The following is a 19,283-nucleotide window of genomic DNA, read 5'->3' as shown; positions in this document are numbered from 1 at the left end:
CGATTCATTAGGCTGATTCCGGAGATGAGGGGGTTACCTTATGATGATAGATTGAGTAGACTGGGTCTTTACTCGTTGGAGTTCAGAAGGATGAGGGGTGATTTTATAGAAACATTTAAAATAATGAAAGGGATAGACAAGATAGAGGCAGAGAGGTTGCTTCCACTGGTCGGGGAGACTAGAACTAGGGGGCACAGCCTCAAAATATGGGGGAGCCAATTTAAAACCTAGTTGAGAAGGAATTTCTTCTCCCAGAGGAAGCAGTTGAGGCTAGCTCATTGAATGTATTCAAGTCACAGATAGATAGATTTTTAACCAATAAGGGAATTAAGGGTTATGGGGAGCGGGCGGGTAAGTGGAGCTGAGTCCACGGCCAGATCAGCCATGATCTTGTTGAATGGCGGAGCAGGCTCGAGGGGCTAGATGGCCCACTCCTGTTCCTAATTCTTATGTTCTTATGTGCTGTGCTGGTCTGTTCTCTGGTGCCTGGCCCAAGTGAAGGTGAGGTTTTGCTCTACCACTGAGCATGTGGGACATTGATTGCTGGAGTGAAGAGGTCTTCCCATTTCCACTGGATCTTCCCATCCACTTTGCAGCAGCGGGTCACGATCAGTTGCAGGCACCCAGGCCGATTCTCCTCTATTCAGCTCAAGGGCACAGAGGGCCAATCACATCACTATCCCAGCTGAGATGCACAAATTCAGCACAGATCAGGCATTGAACCCATCCCCTTCCTGATCTGTGTGGCTCAGTGTTACTGATGCACTGCCTTTATCAACTGACCCACTGCATTCTGTTTATAAAGTCTGTGCTTCACTCAATCAATCCAACTTGGTGCTAAAGCTCAGAAACTGTTACACTGTCACTTCACAAGTGTGGAAATCCAATTTAAAAATTCCCCAATACTGACTCCACGCTGGTAATTAAGAAACTATATTCTCGCCCTGGATGGAAATGGTAAATGTAGATGCAGATCCAATAATTGACATCAACGGGCAGGATTCAGCAATGGCTCACCTCATTGGAGCAGAGGCTTTTGCCCATTAATAATCCACTGCACGGGGATGGTACAAAATGGCTGTGAAAGCTTTTTTTTTTGGATAAATGTAATTTGCAAAGCTATAACCAAACCATATTAATCGGCATTCCGGGCCTTTATGGTAAAAAGTTAAATTACCCGTCAGATACAGGAGAGACCATAGTGCAGATTTTTAAATCGCCACCCGGACATAAACCTGGTGTCACACATCGGCTGCCAGTTATAGAACCACTCCCTCCATGATTGGGCAATAGTTCCCTCAGGTCTGTCCTTTTCCCCAGGAAACTCCCGTGTGCTGGCACTGCGTGTTCAGAAATCCCAATTCTCAGATTATCATTAACATGCGGAGAGAAACAATGGCCTTGGGGGCGGTAACGTCCGGGAGCCGGGACATTTAGCGGCAGGCGTGAAAGTCCCGCCCCGATCACTAAATTTGGGTTCCTGCCCCCGGAAGGAAGTGGAGCGCTAAACCTTCCTGGGGCGGTGACGGGGCGCACACCTCAGCAGCATGACACACTGAGCCGCACAGCACTACTGTGTACAAGGGGCTCTTCCCTCAATTACAGGGAAGGCCCGAGCTGCAGACTCTGCCGAAGGAGAAGCCACCTACCTGGAGCCCGGGGGGCCGGGGAGCCACGTGATCAGTCCGTCACTTACGCAGAGTGCCAGGCTGAGCGATCGTGGAACCGACCCCGCCAACAAACCATGACCGGAGCGGCAACCAAAATGGCAGATTTCTTGTCCCAGCAGCAGGCCACCTCCCCTTTAATTGTCACCCCGGTAACAGCCAACCGCCGGGTTCGTGTCCCCTGATTTTAGCGGCGGCGCGGACGGACCTGATGAGGAGCGCCGGCTCGGACCACTTTTCCAGGGCCAGATGGGCTCGGTTGCGGCGACCTTGGCTCTCGACCATAAAGTCCCGGAGCTCCTTTACAGGAATGAGGGATGACTCAGCGGTGGGCACGAGGCGATGGACTCCAGATTTTCTCCCGCGCCCTCCACCGAGTCCCCATCCCCCTCCGGGAGGTCGCCGCCAATAGCCAGTCCGTCGACTGCACGAGGTACGGCAAACGGCCCGTGAAGACAAAGGCCTACGACGATGTCTGCGCACCCACGGCTCGCGGTACGCGGACGCTACTATGGGGAGGGGTGGCGGCGGCGCCAGCCTTGGCAGCCTTTGGTGTTTTGGCAAACATGCCCCACCTCCCTACAGGCATGGCACCGCACGCCGTCCGACGTCCAAAAGACGCGATAGGCAGTCCCCTTGTGCACCACGTTGAAGGTGCCCTCCGTTGTCTCCTCCCGCGCCAGCCGGACAAAAAGCTGGCGGCGGAAGGAGAACACGTGACGCAGGCTGGTCTCCCTGAGGCCGAGCAGTATCGGGTTAATCCCTGACCTTACCTCCCCCAGTTGATGTAGGTGGGGGAGCAGGAGCTCAGCGGGAACAAAGGGCGGGAGGTTTGAGAGAATGACCCTCTGCGCGGTGGCCTCGAGAGGGTCCACCGGCCGGAACGTCCCGCCCACCGTGAGCCCCTTTTCAAGGGCCAGGGACACCGCCCGCTCCGACCCCAGGAAGAACACGGCCTTCCCAGACATCTTGGAGGCCGCGACAATGGCCGAGGAGCCGACTAGCCCAGTCATCGCCCGTACGCACTCCTCAATGGTCATAGTGGGGTGAGTGTAGCTCTTGACCCCGTTTTTTTTTGTGATTAATCGAAAAGGTGGCAGGGCAGCAGGAGGCGCCGTGGATGCAGACGCCGCCTGCGCGTATGTCTTAGCTGGCCCTGCCACCGGCGTGGAAGGGGACGCCATCACGGGGTCCCTTCAAGGGCCACACCCACCCCAAAGTCACAGGCCCTAATGGTCTTAATTGGCCTCGTTGATGTTTGAGCAGAAGGAGCTCTTAATGAGGCACACCTCTCCCCTCGTTGACGATTGGGGAGGGGCCTTGCTCCCTCTGCTCAGTTGTCTTAATAGGTTTTAATGAGGAGGAAAGGGGCTCTCAGAGAGGGGAGAGACAGAGAGAGAGAGTGATGGAGAGAGAGTGGGGGTGGGAAAGAGGGAAGCTGTGAGGGCAGGTCTCCCCTCACAGTGCTGGGTGGGTGTTTTGCTGGGGTGCACTTCCCAGATGGTGAAACAAAACAGTCTTATTAGGTGGTCTTCGGTTGGAGGGAGAAGATGTCTTCACCTGGGGCAGCTGGAGCTACCCAGGCACAGCACTCCCAGCGATGTTAATAGGGTGATAATGAGGTGTTCACCCAGGCAGCTCCAGCTAACCCAGGCCAGGCAATGGGGGAGGGGTGCTTCAGTGGTGTGTGGGGCCTAGTCTTTAGCAAGACCCCCACACACACACAAACCCCGCGCGATGTTCCGGCCTCTGGATTAGTCTTCTTTCCTCCCCCCACCGATAAAACAAAGTCTGATTGGGGAATGCACCAGTACACCCACCTGTAGATGTTGAAGTCAATGGCTCTCCCTCCTTCCTCACTGGATGATATTTTCCAAGTTGATATTATTCCCCCTCTCTCCAACTCTCTGCAGCAGTGGTATAGTTGATGAATTCTGCTCTCCTCCTCGCCCTCTGGATGAATTGTAGAGTAGCAAGCCCCTTCTACCTCTTCCTGGGGTGTTTCTCAGGGTTTTCCAGGCCTCCAGGCAGGAGCCAAAGCAGGAGCTCCTTCCCTCACTGCACCAAGCTCCAAATGATTAGGCCACGCCTCCAACAACTCTTGAGGAAAACATAATAAATTAAATCAAGTGCCCCCCGATCTGGGGGACACTCCAAACACTTTTCACGTGCTCTTTTATTTTAGTTTTTTTTTGTTTTTATGGTGATTTTTGTGGGGTTTTTTGGGGGTTTTTTGGGCACTAAAATCATAATTTTTTCCAAGTGCCCCCTATAAAAGGGGAGGGGAACACTAAAACCAGCATTTAAAATAAATTAAACTTTAAAACATAAAATCAAATTAAAATTTGGTTGCCGGGGGTGACGATGCACTCCAGTCCCTCCGGCGCCCACCTCTCGCGGAAAGCCGCGAGCTTACCGGTGGACACCACGTGCTCCATCTCCAGGGACACCCTGGCCTGGATGTAAGGAAGGAAGAGAGGAAGGCAGTCAGGCTGAACGACCCCCTCGACCGCCCGCTGCCTGGACCGGCTGATGGCCCTCTTGGCCGTGCCCAGGAGCAGTCCTACGAGGAGGCCCTCGGACCTATCCGCTCCCCTCCGCACAGGGTGCCCGAAGATCAGGAATGTGGGACTGAAGTGCAACCAGAAATTGAGGAGCAGCCCTTTTAAATAATGAAACAGGGGCTGCAACCTCGCACACACGATAAAAACGTGGAACACGGACTCTTCCAGACCGCAGAAATTGCAAGTGGCCTGGGAGCCCGTGAACCGACTTAAAAATTTATTGCACGGGACTGCTCCGTGCCCCACCCTCCAGGCCAAGTCCCCGATAAATAGTGGGAGGTCTCCTGCGTAGAGTGCACTCCATCGAGGACCCCCGCCTCCTCTGGACGGCAAGATGGTACGCCATGGCGTGTCCGGACGGCAGACGAGGATGGCAAGGTGGAGAGTGTGCAGGAGCAGCCTGTACAGGAAACCCCTCCGCGCAGAACTGAAAGGCACGGAGGGGATTTCCCCGAGGCGGCTCAAGTTGTGAGGCGCCGGCTCCCGAGGGAGGTTCCGGGGTTTGGCGCCGATGAGGAATTCCGTCCGGACGGGGGTCAGTTCTGACGGGATCTCCCCATGTGCTTGAGCCTCCTCGACACACCTAACGGAGTCAGGGCCCAGAGCTGTTTTAAAGCGACTCGATGGCTTCGGCCGTGCGGCGGACGTCGGCCGAATTTAGGCACAGCGCCAGCGTGTCTGGCGCCATCCAGCCCGCTCCTCCGCCATCGAGCAGGTCCCTGACCCTGGGCACCTCGCCAGCCACAGCCCTCTCGTCCGACTGCCACCTAAAACCTCGGTCGTGGAGGTATGGATTCCCGAGCAGCGGCTCCTGCAGGACAGCCGCCACTCCAGCCGGTGGAGAGCTGCGCTTGGTGGAGACTTTGTTCCAGACCCTGGTTAGATCCTTGTAAAAGACAGGCAGCTCCTGGATGGCGGTCCTGACGCCCCCCAAGCTCACAAACTGGAGCTGCGTGTCATAGTTGAGGCCGTGCTGCTGGCGGAAGGCTCGACGTAAAGGTATCTCTGCAGGGTCTGAAGACGGAAAGTCGCTAGCTGGGTGCTGACGCACACCAACGACTGACTGTCCTCCTTAAGCGGGAAACTCAAGACCGCGGCAGAGACCCAGTGCTTCTTGTTGTTCCAGAAGAAGCCCACCAGCTTCTTCTGTATCCTGGCGACAAACTCAGGGAGAGGGGTCATAGTGACCAGCCGGTACCACAGCATAGCGGCCACCAGCTGATTTATGACTAGCGCTTGACCCCTGTAGGACAGCACTCTGAGCAGTCCTGTCCAGCGCCCAAGGCGAGCAGCAACCTTGGCCTCCAGCACTTGCCAGTTCGCCGGCGACGCATCCTCGTCGAGGCTAAGGTAGACTCCAAGATAGAGGAGATGGATTGTGCTCCAGTCAAAAGGCCTGAGCTCCTCCGGCAGGGAGTCCACCCGCCACTGACCCACCAGGAGTCCGGAACATTTCTCCCAGTTGATCCTGGCAGCCGAGTAAATCTCCTGGCACTCATGCATCCTCCGCAGGTCAACGGGATCCTCTACCGTGAGTAGCACGTCATCGGCGTAAGCCGAGAGGACGACCTCCACGCCCGGCCCTTGCAGAGCCAGTCCCGTCAACCTCTTCCGCAGGAGGCGCAGGAAAGGCTCCACGCAGATGGCATATAACTGGCCAGACATGGGGCATCCCTGGCGCACCCCTCTCCTAAAGCGAAGGGGGCGCCGTCAAGTACCCGTTAACTTTAATCAGACACTCCGCGGCGGTCTGCAAAAGTCGGATCCGGCCGACGAAATGCATCCCGAACCCGAAAGCGCGCAGACTTCTGAACAGATAGTCGTGATCCACCCTGTCGAACGCCTTCTCTTGGTCGCAAGATAGGAAGGCGACCGACAGAGCAGTCTCCTGGGAGTGATGGATGAGGTCCCGGACCAGATTGATGTTATCGTGGATTGTCCGGCCCGGGACCATGTAGGACTGGTCGGGGTGGATCATGTGGTCCAGCATGGCGCCAAGGCGAGCAGACATCACCCTGGCGAAGATTTTGTAGTCCGTGCTGAGGAGGGAGACCGGGCGCCAGTTCTTAAGTAGGCGAAGATCGCCCTTCTTCGGCAGCAGGACGATGACTGCCCTGCGCCAAGAGAGGGGCATCTCCCCGGTTGCCAGACTTTCCCTCAGAACACCCTGTGGAACTCTACGGTCAGCCCGTCCAGCCCCGGGGCTTTTCCCCTCGAGAGCCGGTCGAGGGCGCCGGTCAGCTCCGCCAGGCTAAGCGGAGCTTCCAGATTTTCGGCGCCCTCCGGGCCGACCTTCAGCAGGTCCTCCCACAAAACTCTACATGCTTCCTCGCTGGACGTCTCCGGAGAGAACAGAGCCCCGTAATATTCACGGGCCCTGTTGTTGACGCCCTCCGGATCCGAGATGAGAGAGCCGTCGTCGGCCAGCAGCGTCAAGAGCTGCTTACGGACACCCTGTCATTTTTCCAGCGAGTAGAAGAAGGGGAAGCCGCGGTCTAGATCCCTCAGGAACCGGATCCGCGACCTCAAAAAAGCGCCTTGGGACCCGATGAACTGCAGGTCCTTCAGCGCGGCTTTCTTCGCTTCGTACACCGTCTGCAGAGCCAGGTCCTCGACGACTTGACCGAGACGGGATTCCAGGTTGAGCACCTCTTTTTCTAGTCGCCCGACCCTGGCCGCCCGCCTCTTGGTCGACCCCCTCGCATACTCTTGACAGAAGACATGGCCTTGCCCACGTCCCACCATAGCCTCAAGAAGGGGAAGCCCCACTGCTTCCTTCTCCAGTCGGCCCAGAAATGATAGAACGAGTCCTGGAACCGCACGTCCTCCAGCAGCTGGTTGTTAAAATGCCAGTACGCGGACCCCGTCCTTGCGCGGAGCGAAGCGAGCTCCGCCCACACCAGGTGGTGGTCCGAACACGGCACCGGCCACATGGAGGCCGCCGGGACGCAGGAAACGTACGCCCGAGACATGTAAAGGTGTTCGATTCTGGACCATCCTACTCCAGGCCTCACCCAAGTAAAGTTGCTGGAGTCAGGATGGAGATTTCGCCAGACGTCCCCCAAGTCGAAGGACCCGACCAGGTCCCTCAACTTCTCGATCGCCGTCATGCTCTGCGGGGCACCGGAGCGGTCCTTCACCTCGGGGTGCAGTTAAAATCCCCCCCGAGGACAATGCAGTCGCCGACGTCGACGGAGCCAAGAAGAGCGGACACTTCTTAGAAGAAGCGCGTTTGCTGCGGGCCGGGCTGAGGGGCGTACACGTTCACGAGATGGAGCGGCACGTCCCCCAGGCAAACCGTTACGTGCAGCAAGCGGCCTGGCACGGGCTCCTCGACCCCCAAGATCTCCGGCTGAAAATGCGGGGCCAGCAAGATGGCCACACCACAAGAAGTGGCGGTGAGGTGGCTCATGCGGACCTCTCCTTGCCATTCCAGGAGCCACGTGGCTTCGTCTCCCGGAACAGTGTGGGTTTCTTGCAGGAAGCATACCGCATATTTCCCCTCCCGCAGGAGCGAAAAATTGTTAAATCTATGGCGTGCCTCTCTGCCGCCGTTGATGTTGAGGCTGGCTATGGTTATCTTCATGACAAAAGCATAGTGCAACCTCTACCTAACCTATTGTGGGGGGGGAGTGGAGTCATTTGTTGACCTCCACTCCCTCAGCAACCCAGCGAGGAATGTTTTCAGCCGGCGCAGCTCAAGGCTTTGCGCCTTTGATAAGGGCCCGCCCGCGGCCATGGTTTTAGCGGCGGCGCAGACGGATGTGATGAGCAGCACCGGCTCGGACCATTTTTCCAGGGCCAGGTCGGTTGCGGCGACCTTGGCTCTGGACCAAAAAGTCCCGGAGCTCCTTTACAGGAATGAGGGGGGACTCAGCGGCGGGCACGAGGAGATCCACCGCCTCACTGGCGATGGACTCCAGATCCTCTTCCCCGTCCTCCACCGAGTCCCCGTCCCCCTCCGGGAGGTCGCCGCCAGCAGCTGGTCCGTCGACCGCACGAGGTACGGCAAACGGCCCGGCCGCTCCATCCGGACCTGGCTCTGCCCCGATTCCACCCCCAGGATCGTCGGCAGAGAGTCCCCACTGGGCTCCTTTACTTGTGCTGCTGGGTCAGGAAGCGGCCGTGGAAGGGGTTCCTCCTCTGCCCCAGGGACCGGGGAACATGGAGAAACCTGGTCAAAGAAATGCTCCAGGTCCTCCAATTCCCCCAGCTCCAAAGTTGGGGGCGAGAGTTGGTGTTTTTCCCCCTCCCCACCGCCACCCCGCAGCCCAGCGTGTGTCAGTTCTTTAAAATGTTTTAAATATTCTTTGTCTGCCGGATCGAGCAAGTCCCGGGGGATGTTGATTGTTGGCTGGGCGGGCTCAGGTTCGGCCTTTTCGGCCCCGCCTGCCTCAGTCCCCAGGACGCTCGACCCGGCGGCGACACATTCCTCTGCTGGCCCCACGCCCCCCACGACAGGTAGATGTTCCTCGCCATCCCCGGGAGGCAGAGGCTGGGCAGCCTTGACTGTCTGACCCTCCCCAGGGACAGATTCCCCCCACCTACGGCGCGGTTTGGGGGTGCTGGTGTGGGACGCAGGACAGGCGGCGGGCACCAATTCCTCCGCGGAGGGATGTTGTTCCCCCACCACCTCATTGGAGCGGCAACTCCTTTTTTTCCTGGGGGGGCGCGGAGGCAGGGAGACCTCCATGTCTGCCGAGTCCTCCTGCTCCACTACCCCCTTTTGTTTTTCTTGCCCGCGCCCGAGCCCCTCTGCGGTATTGGTTGAGGGCTCGGGCACGGGCTTAGGGCACCCCGCACTCGCCGGTGACAGGGGTGGGCGAGCGCGGTGATGGGGCTGTCCGGTGCACTGAGGGGACCCGCCTCGAGGTGCTTACTTTTCCTCCGCACCTTCCTTCCGCCCGGACGCTCTCCCTCCCCCCCACCGGAGGCCGTGAAAACAAAGGCCCCCGATTATGCCCGCGCACCTACGGCTCCCGGTACTCGGACGCTAATAGGGGAGGGGTGGCGGCGGCACCAGCCTTGGCCGCCTTAGAGGCAGGGCAGTTCTTACGAACGTGCCCCACCTCCCTACAGGCATGGCACCGCATGCCGTCCAGAAGACGCGGTAGGCAGTCCCCTCGTGCACCACATTAAAAGTCCTTCCGTTGTCTCCTCCCGCACCATCCGGACAAAAAGCTGGCGGCGGAAGGAGAACAGATGACGCAGGCTGGTCTCCCTGAGGCCGAGCGGTATCGGGTTAATCCCCGACCTTACCTCCCCCAGTTGATGTCGGTGAGGGAGGAGGAGCTCAGCGGGAATAAAGGGCGGGACGTTCGAAAGAATGACCCTCTGCGTGGTGGGCTCGAGAGGGTCCACCGGCAGGAACGTCCCGCCCACCGTGAGCCCCTTTTCAAGGGCCAGGGACACCGCCCGCTCCGACCCCAGGAAGAACACAGCCTTCCCAGACATTTTGGAGGCTGCGACAATGGCCGAGGGGCCGACTACCCCAGCCATCGCCCGCACGCACTCCTCGATGCTCATAGTTGGGTGAGTGTAGCTCTTGACCCTGTTTTTCTTTGTAATTAATCTGAATGGTGGCAGGGCAGCAGGAGGCACCGTGGCTGCAGACGCCGCTTGCGCATAAGTCTTTGCTGGCCGTGCCACCGGCATGGATGGGGACGCCATCACGGGGTCCCTTTAAGGGCTACACTCACCCCAAGTCACAGGCCCTAAGGTCTTAATGCCCTTGTTAAAAGTTGAGCAGAGGGAGCTCTTACAGAGGCACACCTCTCCCCTGGTTTAAGGATTGGGGAGGGGCCTTGCTCCCTCTGCTCAGTGTCTTAATAATAATGTGTTTTTTAATTAGGAGGAAAAGGCTCTCAGAGAGAGAGGGGAGAGACAGAGTGAGAGAGAGGGGGGTGGGAAAGATGGAAACTGTGAGGGGAGGTCGCCCCTCACAGTGCTGGGTGGGTGTTTTGCAGGGGTGCACTCCCCAGATGGCGAAGGAACAAAGTCTTATGGATGGTCTTCGGGTGGGGGGAGAAGATGTCTTCACCTGGGATAGCGGGAGCTACCCAGGCACAGCACTCCCAACGATGTTAATTAGGAAGTAAACGATTGTTCACCCAGGCAGCTCCAGCTAACCCAGGCCAGGCAATGGGGGAGGGGTGCTTCAGTTGTGTGTGGGGCCTAGTTGTGGGCAAGACCCCCACACACACTTCCACACACACACACCCCCGCGATGTTCCGTCCCTCGAGAAGGTCTTCTTTCTCCCCCCACCAATAAAACAAAGTCTTTAGGGAATTCACGAATATACACCCACCTGAAGAATGATATTGAAGTCTCCCTCCTTCCACACTGGATGGATGTTATTATTTCCCCCTCTCTCCAACTCTCTGCAGCAGTAGTAAAGTTGATGAATTCTGCTCTCCTCCTCTCCCTCTGGATGATTGGAAGTGTTGTAAGCCCCTTCCTCCTCTTCCTGGGGTGTTTCTCAGGGTTTTCAAGACCTCAGGCAGGAGCTAAAGCAGGGAGCTCCTTCCCTCACTGCTCCAGGGTCCAAATGATTAGGCCACGCCTCCAACAGCTCTACAACACCTGTGAGCAGGTGCCTATATTACAACGTCCATCATTCCTGCTATTCAATCCCAATTATTATCTCCTTTATAAACCAAAGGGAGGTATCAATATGGTGCCTATATGACTGACGTCAAACGATCGACAAAGATTCAAGTAACTTCATCAAAAAATGGAGACTTAAGTTCAATCTGTTTAGTCGGCTGTACACCATATTTTTCAATGTGAACAATTTGCATTTTTATACCATTTCGCAAAATTGTAATCAGACAACGATAGATGTCAACCCAAAGAAGGAGATATTTGGAAGGGTCAGAGGTGGCTTTTAAGGAAAGTCAAAGGAGAGGTAGAAAGGTGGAGAGGTTTAGGGAGGGAATTCCAGAGCTTGGGGTCTTGGTAGCTGAAGACACAGCCGCCAATGGTGGAGCGAAGGAAGTGGGGAATCTCAAGAATCCAGAATTGGAGGAACGCAGAGATCTCGGGAGGTTGCGAGGCTGGAGGAGGTTGCAGAGATGGGGAGGGGTGAGGCCATAGAGGGATTTGAACATACAGATGAGAATTTTAATTTGCTGGACCGGGAGCCAATGTCAGTCAGTGAGCACAAGGGTGATGGGTGGACGGGACTTGGTGCGGGTTAGGAAAGGGGCAGCAGAGTTTTGGATAAAGTTTATGGAGGGTGAAGGATGGGAGCCGGACAGGAGAGTGTTGGAATCATTGAGCCAGCAGTTAACACAAACATAGATATGGGATGGGCAGCAGGTGGGCTGAGGCAGTGCAGGAACATAGAAACATAGAAACATAGAAAATAGGTGCAGGAGTAGGCCATTCAGCCCTTCTAGCCTGCACCGCCATTCAATGAGTTCATGGCTGAACATGCAACTTCAGTACCCCATTCCTGCTTTCTCACCATACCCCTTGATCCCCCGAGTAGTAAGGACTTCATCTAACTCCCTTTTGAATATATTTAGTGAATTGGCCTCAACTACCTTCTATGGTAGAGAATTCCACAGGTTCACCACTCTCTGGGTGAAGAAGTTTCTCCTCATCTCGGTCCTAAATGGCTTACCCCTTATCCTTAGACCGTGACCCCTGGTTCTGGACTTCCCCAACATTGGGAACATTCTTCCTGCATCTAACCTGTCTAAACCCGTCAGAATCTTAAATGTTTCTATGAGGTCCCCTCTCACTCTTCTGAACTCCAGTGAATACAAGCCCAGTTGATCCAATCTTTCTTGATAGGTCAGTCCCACCATCCCGGGAATCCGTCTGGTGAATATTCACTGCACTCCCTCAATAGCAAGAATGTCCTTCCTCAAGTTAGGAGACCAAAACTGTACACAATACTCCAGGTGTGGCCTCACCAAGGCCCTGTATAACTGTAGCAACACCTCCCTGCCCCTGTACTCAAATCCCCTCGCTATGAAGGCCAACATGCCATTTGCTTTCTTGACCACCTGCTGTACCTGCATGCCAACCTTCAATGACTGATGTACCATGACACCCAGGTCTCGTTGCACCTCCCCTTTTCCTAATCTGTCACCATTCAGATAATAGTCTGTCTCTCTGTTTTTATCACCAAAGTGGATAACTTCACATTTATCCACATTATACTTCATCTGCCATGCATTTGCCCACTCACCTAACATAGAAACATAGAAACATAGAAACATAGAAAATAGGTGCAGGAGCAGGCCATTCAGCCCTTCTAGCCTGCACCGCCATTCAATGAGTTCATGGCTGAACATGAAACTTCAGTACCCCCTTCCTGCTTTCTCGCCATAACCCTTGATCCCCCGAGTAGTAAGGACTTCATCTAACTCCCTTTTGAATATATTTAGTGAATTGGCCTCAACTACTTTCTGTGGTAGAGAATTCCACAGGTTCACCACTCTCTGGGTGAAGAAGTTTCTCCTCATCTCGGTCCTAAATGGCTTACCCCTTATCCTCAGACTGTGACCCCTGGTTCTGGACTTCCCCAACATTGGGAACATTCTTCCTGCATCTAACCTGTCTAAACCCGTCAGAATTGTAAACGTTTCTATGAGGTCCCCTCTCATTCTTCTGAACTCCAGTGAATACAACCTATCCAAGTCACAACCTAACCTATCCAAGTCACTCTGCAGCCTCATAGCATCCTCCTCGCAGCTCACACTGCCACCCAACTTAGTGTCATCCGCAAATTTGGAGATACTACATTTAATCCCCTCGTCTAAATCATTAATGTACAATGTAAACAGCTGGGGCCCCAGCACAGAACCTTGCGGTACCCCACTAGTCACTGACTGCCATTCTGGAAGCGGGTGATGTTACGGAGGTGGAACTAGGCGGTTGAACTCTGAATTGGGATCAAATAGGAGGCTGAGGATGTTAACAGTCTGGTTCAATCCCGTGCAGTGCCCGGGGAATGCAGGATTAATGTAGCTCGACCTCTGAAAGTCAGACTGTGCGACTCTCTCCAGGCCAAGGGACACTGCCTTACTAACTTAGATTTTACCACTTCACACTAAATAGTGTTCATTTTGCAGAGGGCGCAAAAATGGAGCAGCAGAAAATAGTGAGACAGAAAAGATCGTAAATGTATTTTAGATTGGATTTAAGTTTTGACCAAGGAGACAACTTTCTAAATCCATGTGATCCTCAGGGGAGGTCCCCATGGATCCCGCTCTGTATCCAGGATCTATTTAACCTCATTAACTTTGTGTTTCCTTAGTGAACCCCAGATGATTCAGCAAATGAAGTCCCCTGTGGGGAGTGGGGTTTGATGGCACTGCATATTGGGGAACACTACTTCATTTCAAAGAGCAGGAGCGGGTTTGAATCAGTTTTTGATCTGAGCTGCTCTGAGCAGAAAATATGGTGGCCTAGAAATCCCTGTCACAGCCTTCCCGCGGGCAATCGGGTAAATTAAAGAAAGAAATGCGCACCTTCCATTTTCTCCTGCGCCCTCCTGCGTTTCCGTTTCTCTGTTGAAAATTCCTGGGCAGCGTATGACGTCACGCCGCCCGGGAACGCTGCGCGCGCAGCCTGTGGCTCCCTTTGGAGACTGTCCCCGCCCACAGGAGCTGTCAAAAGGAGCTCATTTAAATAGGCCACGCCCCCGGGTTTTTTTAGACTTCAGTCCTGCAGCAGCTTTAGAAATCACTGCAAGGCTTTGAAAGGTAAAATTTTTCAAAGACTTTTTAATCTTTTAGAATAGTTTAACGATTTTCTAATTTAGTTTAAACATTTTAATAGTTTTAAACACTTTAAAAGAGAATTAAAGCAATGTAAAGACTGTTAAAAACCTTTAAATAATTTGTAATAATTATCATTGAACAGATGAGCGAAATGGATGTATCTAATGCTGTCGTCATGAAAAGGGCTCAGAATTTCTGTGACGATGATCTGACAACACCTTCAATGAGGTTGAGGCGAAAAGCATCCGGCTCATTGGGAACACAAAGTCAAAACCATCGCGGAAAGTCCAATGGCAGTATGGAATGAAGTTGCGATGGTTGTTAGCACCAACTCCACCGTTCCACGGATGGCGGAGCAATGCCGCAAGGAATTAAATGATTTGATGCGATCTGCTAAGGTTTCTACAGTTATGAGAAATTTGAAATGTTTTTTAACCTATTTCAAAGTCCATTGTTAACTGATCTATCATTTGGTAAGCTGAGTGCATTGTGAAGTTTTATGGCTGTGATTCAATGAAACGGCTTGTTTACTTTTATCTTTGAACTGCTTCTAAGTTGTAAAAAGTCAACATTTGTGTGTCTCTAACAGAGACAGGAGCTTGTCTGTGCTAAGGTGTTGTGTTATTTTGTATTTCACTATTTTATTTAATATTTATAGCTTGAAATGTTGATTCAATGTTTTTTCTTAACAACCAACCAGATGTTACAACTGTTTGAAAAGTAGCAAATAAGTTTACATCTTATTGTGAGTCTTTATTACAATAGGAAACCAAATAAATCACTTTAAACTGTTTGCATGTTTTTATCAAAGACTTTTGAAAATGTTTGTAAAGTAGCAAATGTTATCTAACAAAGATGAAAAATTTTGATGCAATAACATTTTAATTTTTCACTTTAAATTCTGTTTCAACTTTTCTGTGCCTTGCTGGGCTGGGGCAGGGGGGAGGGAGGAGGCGACAGTATCATCACCTCGTAAACATGTTGGCGACCTGCTGTTCCCTGCAATGGAGCAGCTTGCTCCTCCCCTTTACGCCTCCCCACAGGGACATTTTCAAGATCTTTTATTTCAGCAGGGAGTTCATCTAAAGAGTCAAGAGTTAGTCCTTCTTTCAGGGCAAAGTTGTGCAAAGCGTAACAGGTCACCACAAACCTTGCCACTTTTGCAGGACTGCACTGCAATTTCCCCCCTGATCTGTCCAGGCACCGGAAGCGTGATTTTAAAACCCTGATTGTCCTTCCGACATCTTGACGTGTCCCCACATGTGCTTGGTTGTATCTCTCCTGTGCCTCATTATTGGTCCTGCGGTATGGTGTCATCAACCACGTTTTTAGCGGGTAGCCCTTGTCGCCCAATATCCATGCAGATCCCGGAGGCAATTCGTTGAGACAGTCATATAAGTTGGAGTGTTGGAGGACAAAGGAGTGACCTGCATTCATGTTTAGGATCCTCAGTTGCACATCACAGGCGATCATTACATTTAATGAATGATACCCCTTTCTGTTGATGAATCTCACAGCATTACCAATCGGTGCCTTCAATGCAACGCATCGACGGCCGCAATCACTTTTGGGAAGCCAGCAATTCTATAAATAGCGAGGGCACTCTCCCTTTGCTGCGGAGCAGACAAGTCAAAACGTATGAACTCATCGCCGCTACGTAATATGGCATCCGTTACCTGATGAATGCAGAACCTCGCAGCAAACTGGCTTATGTTTGTAATGTCACTGGTGCCTGTCTGAAATGACTCTGATGCAAAGAAGGTCAGTGCGGTGGTTACCTTCATGGACACAGACAAAGCAGTGCGGGTCATGGGGCGTGTTTGAAAGTCGTCTCTCAACATGACACACAGTCGTCCGATTGTCTCTTTGCTGACGTGCTGCCTCCTCACACATAACTTCTCCGACAACATTTTCACAAGGTAGCCTTTCCCTGTAAACTGTCTCTGGTGGGTAGTTATTCCTTCTGATGAGGCGGTGTTCATGGTTAACCAATCTTCTTAGTTGTTCCCTGTGACGTATGTTTCTCTGCTCCAGACTGTCACAGATATGTATGGTAATATCATAAGCAGGCATGTTTCTCCCTCACAGATAGATGCTGTACATATAGGTACAAAGAAGGAAATACTTGTAGAACTCATTTTTAAAGTCGGTAGGTACAAATTCACATTGGGCTCCAATGAAACCTGCTTGAAATTATTGCAGTTAATGTACTTATTAAAAAGCCCTTACTTTTAAGAGAGAACTTTCTCATGTTAGTTCATCTCGTTCAAACAAATAATCCTTCCAATAAATTTCCATTTCCATTTTCAGGCCAAGACGAAGTTTTAACCCATATTTGACCCATATTTTACTTCTCTCAGAGCTACCAACAGTTGAATTAGTTTTCTTAAACTTTCTAGCTGTTCATGCATTTCCTCAATCTAATTAAAGAACCTGCATTTAATTTTACAGTTGTCTGAGAGGAATTTTGTTTTTAAACATGGAAATTAGACATGCCTTCTGCCAAAAGTAAAATAAAAACTTCCCGTTGTAAATGTCCTCCAATGACTTGGTTTTGCTTCCTCCTCCTGCAGCTCTACACACAGAATGCAATCTCCAGATCCAGCTTGACAGATGGGAAAAGCCGGTTTTCAGCGCATGCGCATTGTGCGTTGAAAAACGGCTTTTCCGTTGCCATCCCGGGTCCGTACGCACTCGGTACGGACCCGCGAGCCCGGAATTTCCAGGCCGCTATCAGGAGACCATCATGATTGTACGGTCTCTGGTGCCGCCAAATTGCCACCCGGAATTATACGGTGCCTCGCGCCACCTAGTGGCTACCTGGAATTGTATGGTCTCTGGTGCATCCGAGTGGCCACCCGGAACTGTGTGGTCCTTGGCAGCTCCTGGTAGCCACACAGAATTGTACGGTCTCTGGTCCTTCCTTATGACTACCTGGAATTGTACGGTCTCTGGCGCCGCATTGTGGCCACCCGGAAGTGTGCGGTCGCTGGCGCTTCCCAGTTGCTACTTGGAATTGCATGGTCCCTGGCGCCGCCTTATGGCCACCCGCAATTGTATGGTCTCTGGCACTGCACAGCAGCCCCCCTATTTGTACGGTCTCTGGCGTATCCTCGTGGCCATCCGAAATTGTACGATCTCTGGCGCCAGCTAGTGGCTACGTGGAATTATGTTGTCTTTGGAGTCTTCTCGTGAGCATTTGTACGCAATCTGGCGTGTCCTATTGGCCCCCACAATTGTATGGTCTATTGCGCACCCTAATGGCCACCCTCAATTGTACAATATCTCGCAATGCCTAGCGGCCACACGCAATTGTCTGATCTCTGGGTTCGCCTCATGGCTTCCTGCAATTGGACGGTCTCTGGCGCTGCCTAGTGGCTACCTGGAATTGTATCTCTGGCCCCTCCTAATGGCTACCTGGAATTGTACGGTCTCTGGCACCTCCTTGTGGCTAGCTGGGATTATACGGTCTCTGGCGCGTCCGACTGGCTAACTGAAATTGTATGGCCTCTGGCGCCACCAAGTGGCCACCCGGAATTGTATGATCTCTATCGTATCCTCGTGGCCAACTGGAAATGTACGGTCTCTGGCACCATCTACTGGCCTTTCGCAACTGTACAGTCTCTTGCGCATCCCAGTGGCCACCCGGAATTATACAGTCTCTGGCCCCCCCTACTGACTACCTGGAATTGTACGGTTTCTGGTGCCTCCACGTGGCAACCTGGAATTGTGTGGGCTCTGGTGCCTCCTAGTGGCTACCCAGAATTGTATGTCTCTGGCCCATCCTCGTGGCCTCCCGCAAATGTACGGTCTCTGGCGCTGCCTAGTGGCCACCTGGAATTGCACGCTTTCTGGCACCACCTACCGGCCTCCTGCAATTGTACAGTCCCTTGCATGTCCTCATGGCCACCTGCTATTGTACAGTTCCTCGCGCCGCTATGTGCCCACCCACAATTGTATGGTCCCTGGCTCCTCCAAATGGCTACCTGGAATTGCACGGTCTCGGTCCTCTTTTTGTGGCTACCTGGAATTTTATGGTCTCTGGAGCCTCCTAGTGGCTATGTGGAATTTTACATCTCTGGTGCCTCCAAGTGGATACCCACAATTGTACGGTCTCTGGCGCTGCCGAGTGGACTCCTGCAATTGTACGGTCTCTGGCGCATCCTGGTAGCCACCCGGAATTGTACGGTCTCTGGCCCCTTCTAGTGGTTACCTGGAATTGTACGGTCTCTGACCCCTCCTAGTGGCTACCTGGAATTGTACAGTCTCTGGCGCCTCCTAGTGCCTCCCGCAATTGTTCTGTCTCTGGCTTGTCCGAGTGGCCACCCAGAATTGTGCGGCCTCTCATGCTGCCTCGTGGCCACCCGGAATGGTATGGTCTCTGGCGCCTCCAAGTGGCCTCCCACAAATGTACGGTCTCTGGTGCCTCCTCATGGGTACCTGGAATTTTACCTTCTCTGCTGCCTCCTAGACGCAGCCTGTGATTGTACAGCCTCTGGTGCTCCCGAGTGGCCTCCTGCAATGGTACACACTCTGGCGTGTCCTAGTGGCCCCCGCAATTGTCTCTTGTGCACCCTAGTATCCACCCTCAATTGTACGGTATCTCACAACGCCTAGTGGCCACGCACAATTGGATGGTCCCTGGCACCTCCTAGTGGCTACCTGGAATTGTATGGGCTCTGACCCCTCCTAGTGGTTCCCTGCAATTGTACGGTCTCTGGCACACCCTAGTGTCCAGACAGAATTTTACGGTCTCTCGCGCCGCCTCATGGCCAACCGCGATTGTACGGCCTCTGGCGTGTTCTAGTGGCCACCCGGATTTGTATGATCTCTGGCGCCTCCAGGTAGCCATCCGAAATTGTACACTCTCTGGCCTCTCCTTGTGGATACCTGGAATTGTAAATCTCTGGCGCCGCCTAGTGGCTTACTTCAAATGTACTGTCTCTGGTGTCATGCAGTGGCCACTTCCAATTGTACGGTCTCTGTCCCCTGCTAGTGGCTATCTGGAATTGTACTGTCTCTGGCCCCTCCTCGTGGCTACCTGCAATTGTAAGGTCTCTGGCACTGCCTAGTGGCCTCCCACAAATGTACAGTCTCTGGCCTCTCCTACTGGCTACCTGGAATTGTGTGGTCTCTGGTGCCTCCTATTGGCTACCCACAATTGTTCAGTCTCTGGCGTGCCCAAGTGGCCTCCGGGAATTGTGCGGTCTCTCGCGCCACCTAGTGGCCACCCGGAATGGTACGGTCTCTGGCGCTTCCACGTGGCTGCCTGGAGTTGTAAGATATCTGGCGCCATCTAGTGGCCACCCGCAAT

At 53.3% G+C, this 19,283-nt stretch overlaps 1 long non-coding RNA gene across 1 annotated transcript in view; it reads right to left on the bottom strand.

The window, feature by feature from the left end:
* Positions 1-13,772, bottom strand: part of LOC139278051 (uncharacterized) — a 33,035-nt gene extending 19,263 nt beyond the window's left edge. The window contains exon 1 of the long non-coding RNA XR_011596204.1: positions 13,718-13,772. This is a non-coding gene — a long non-coding RNA (uncharacterized lncRNA). The remainder of the gene's footprint in view (positions 1-13,717) is intronic.
* Between the last annotated feature and the right edge of the window lie 5,511 nt (positions 13,773-19,283).

The sequence above is a fragment of the Pristiophorus japonicus genome, chromosome 13, assembly GCF_044704955.1.
Source record: "Pristiophorus japonicus isolate sPriJap1 chromosome 13, sPriJap1.hap1, whole genome shotgun sequence".
Taxonomy (NCBI): Eukaryota; Metazoa; Chordata; class Chondrichthyes; family Pristiophoridae; genus Pristiophorus; species Pristiophorus japonicus.
This window is presented reverse-complemented; position numbering and strand designations above follow the sequence as displayed.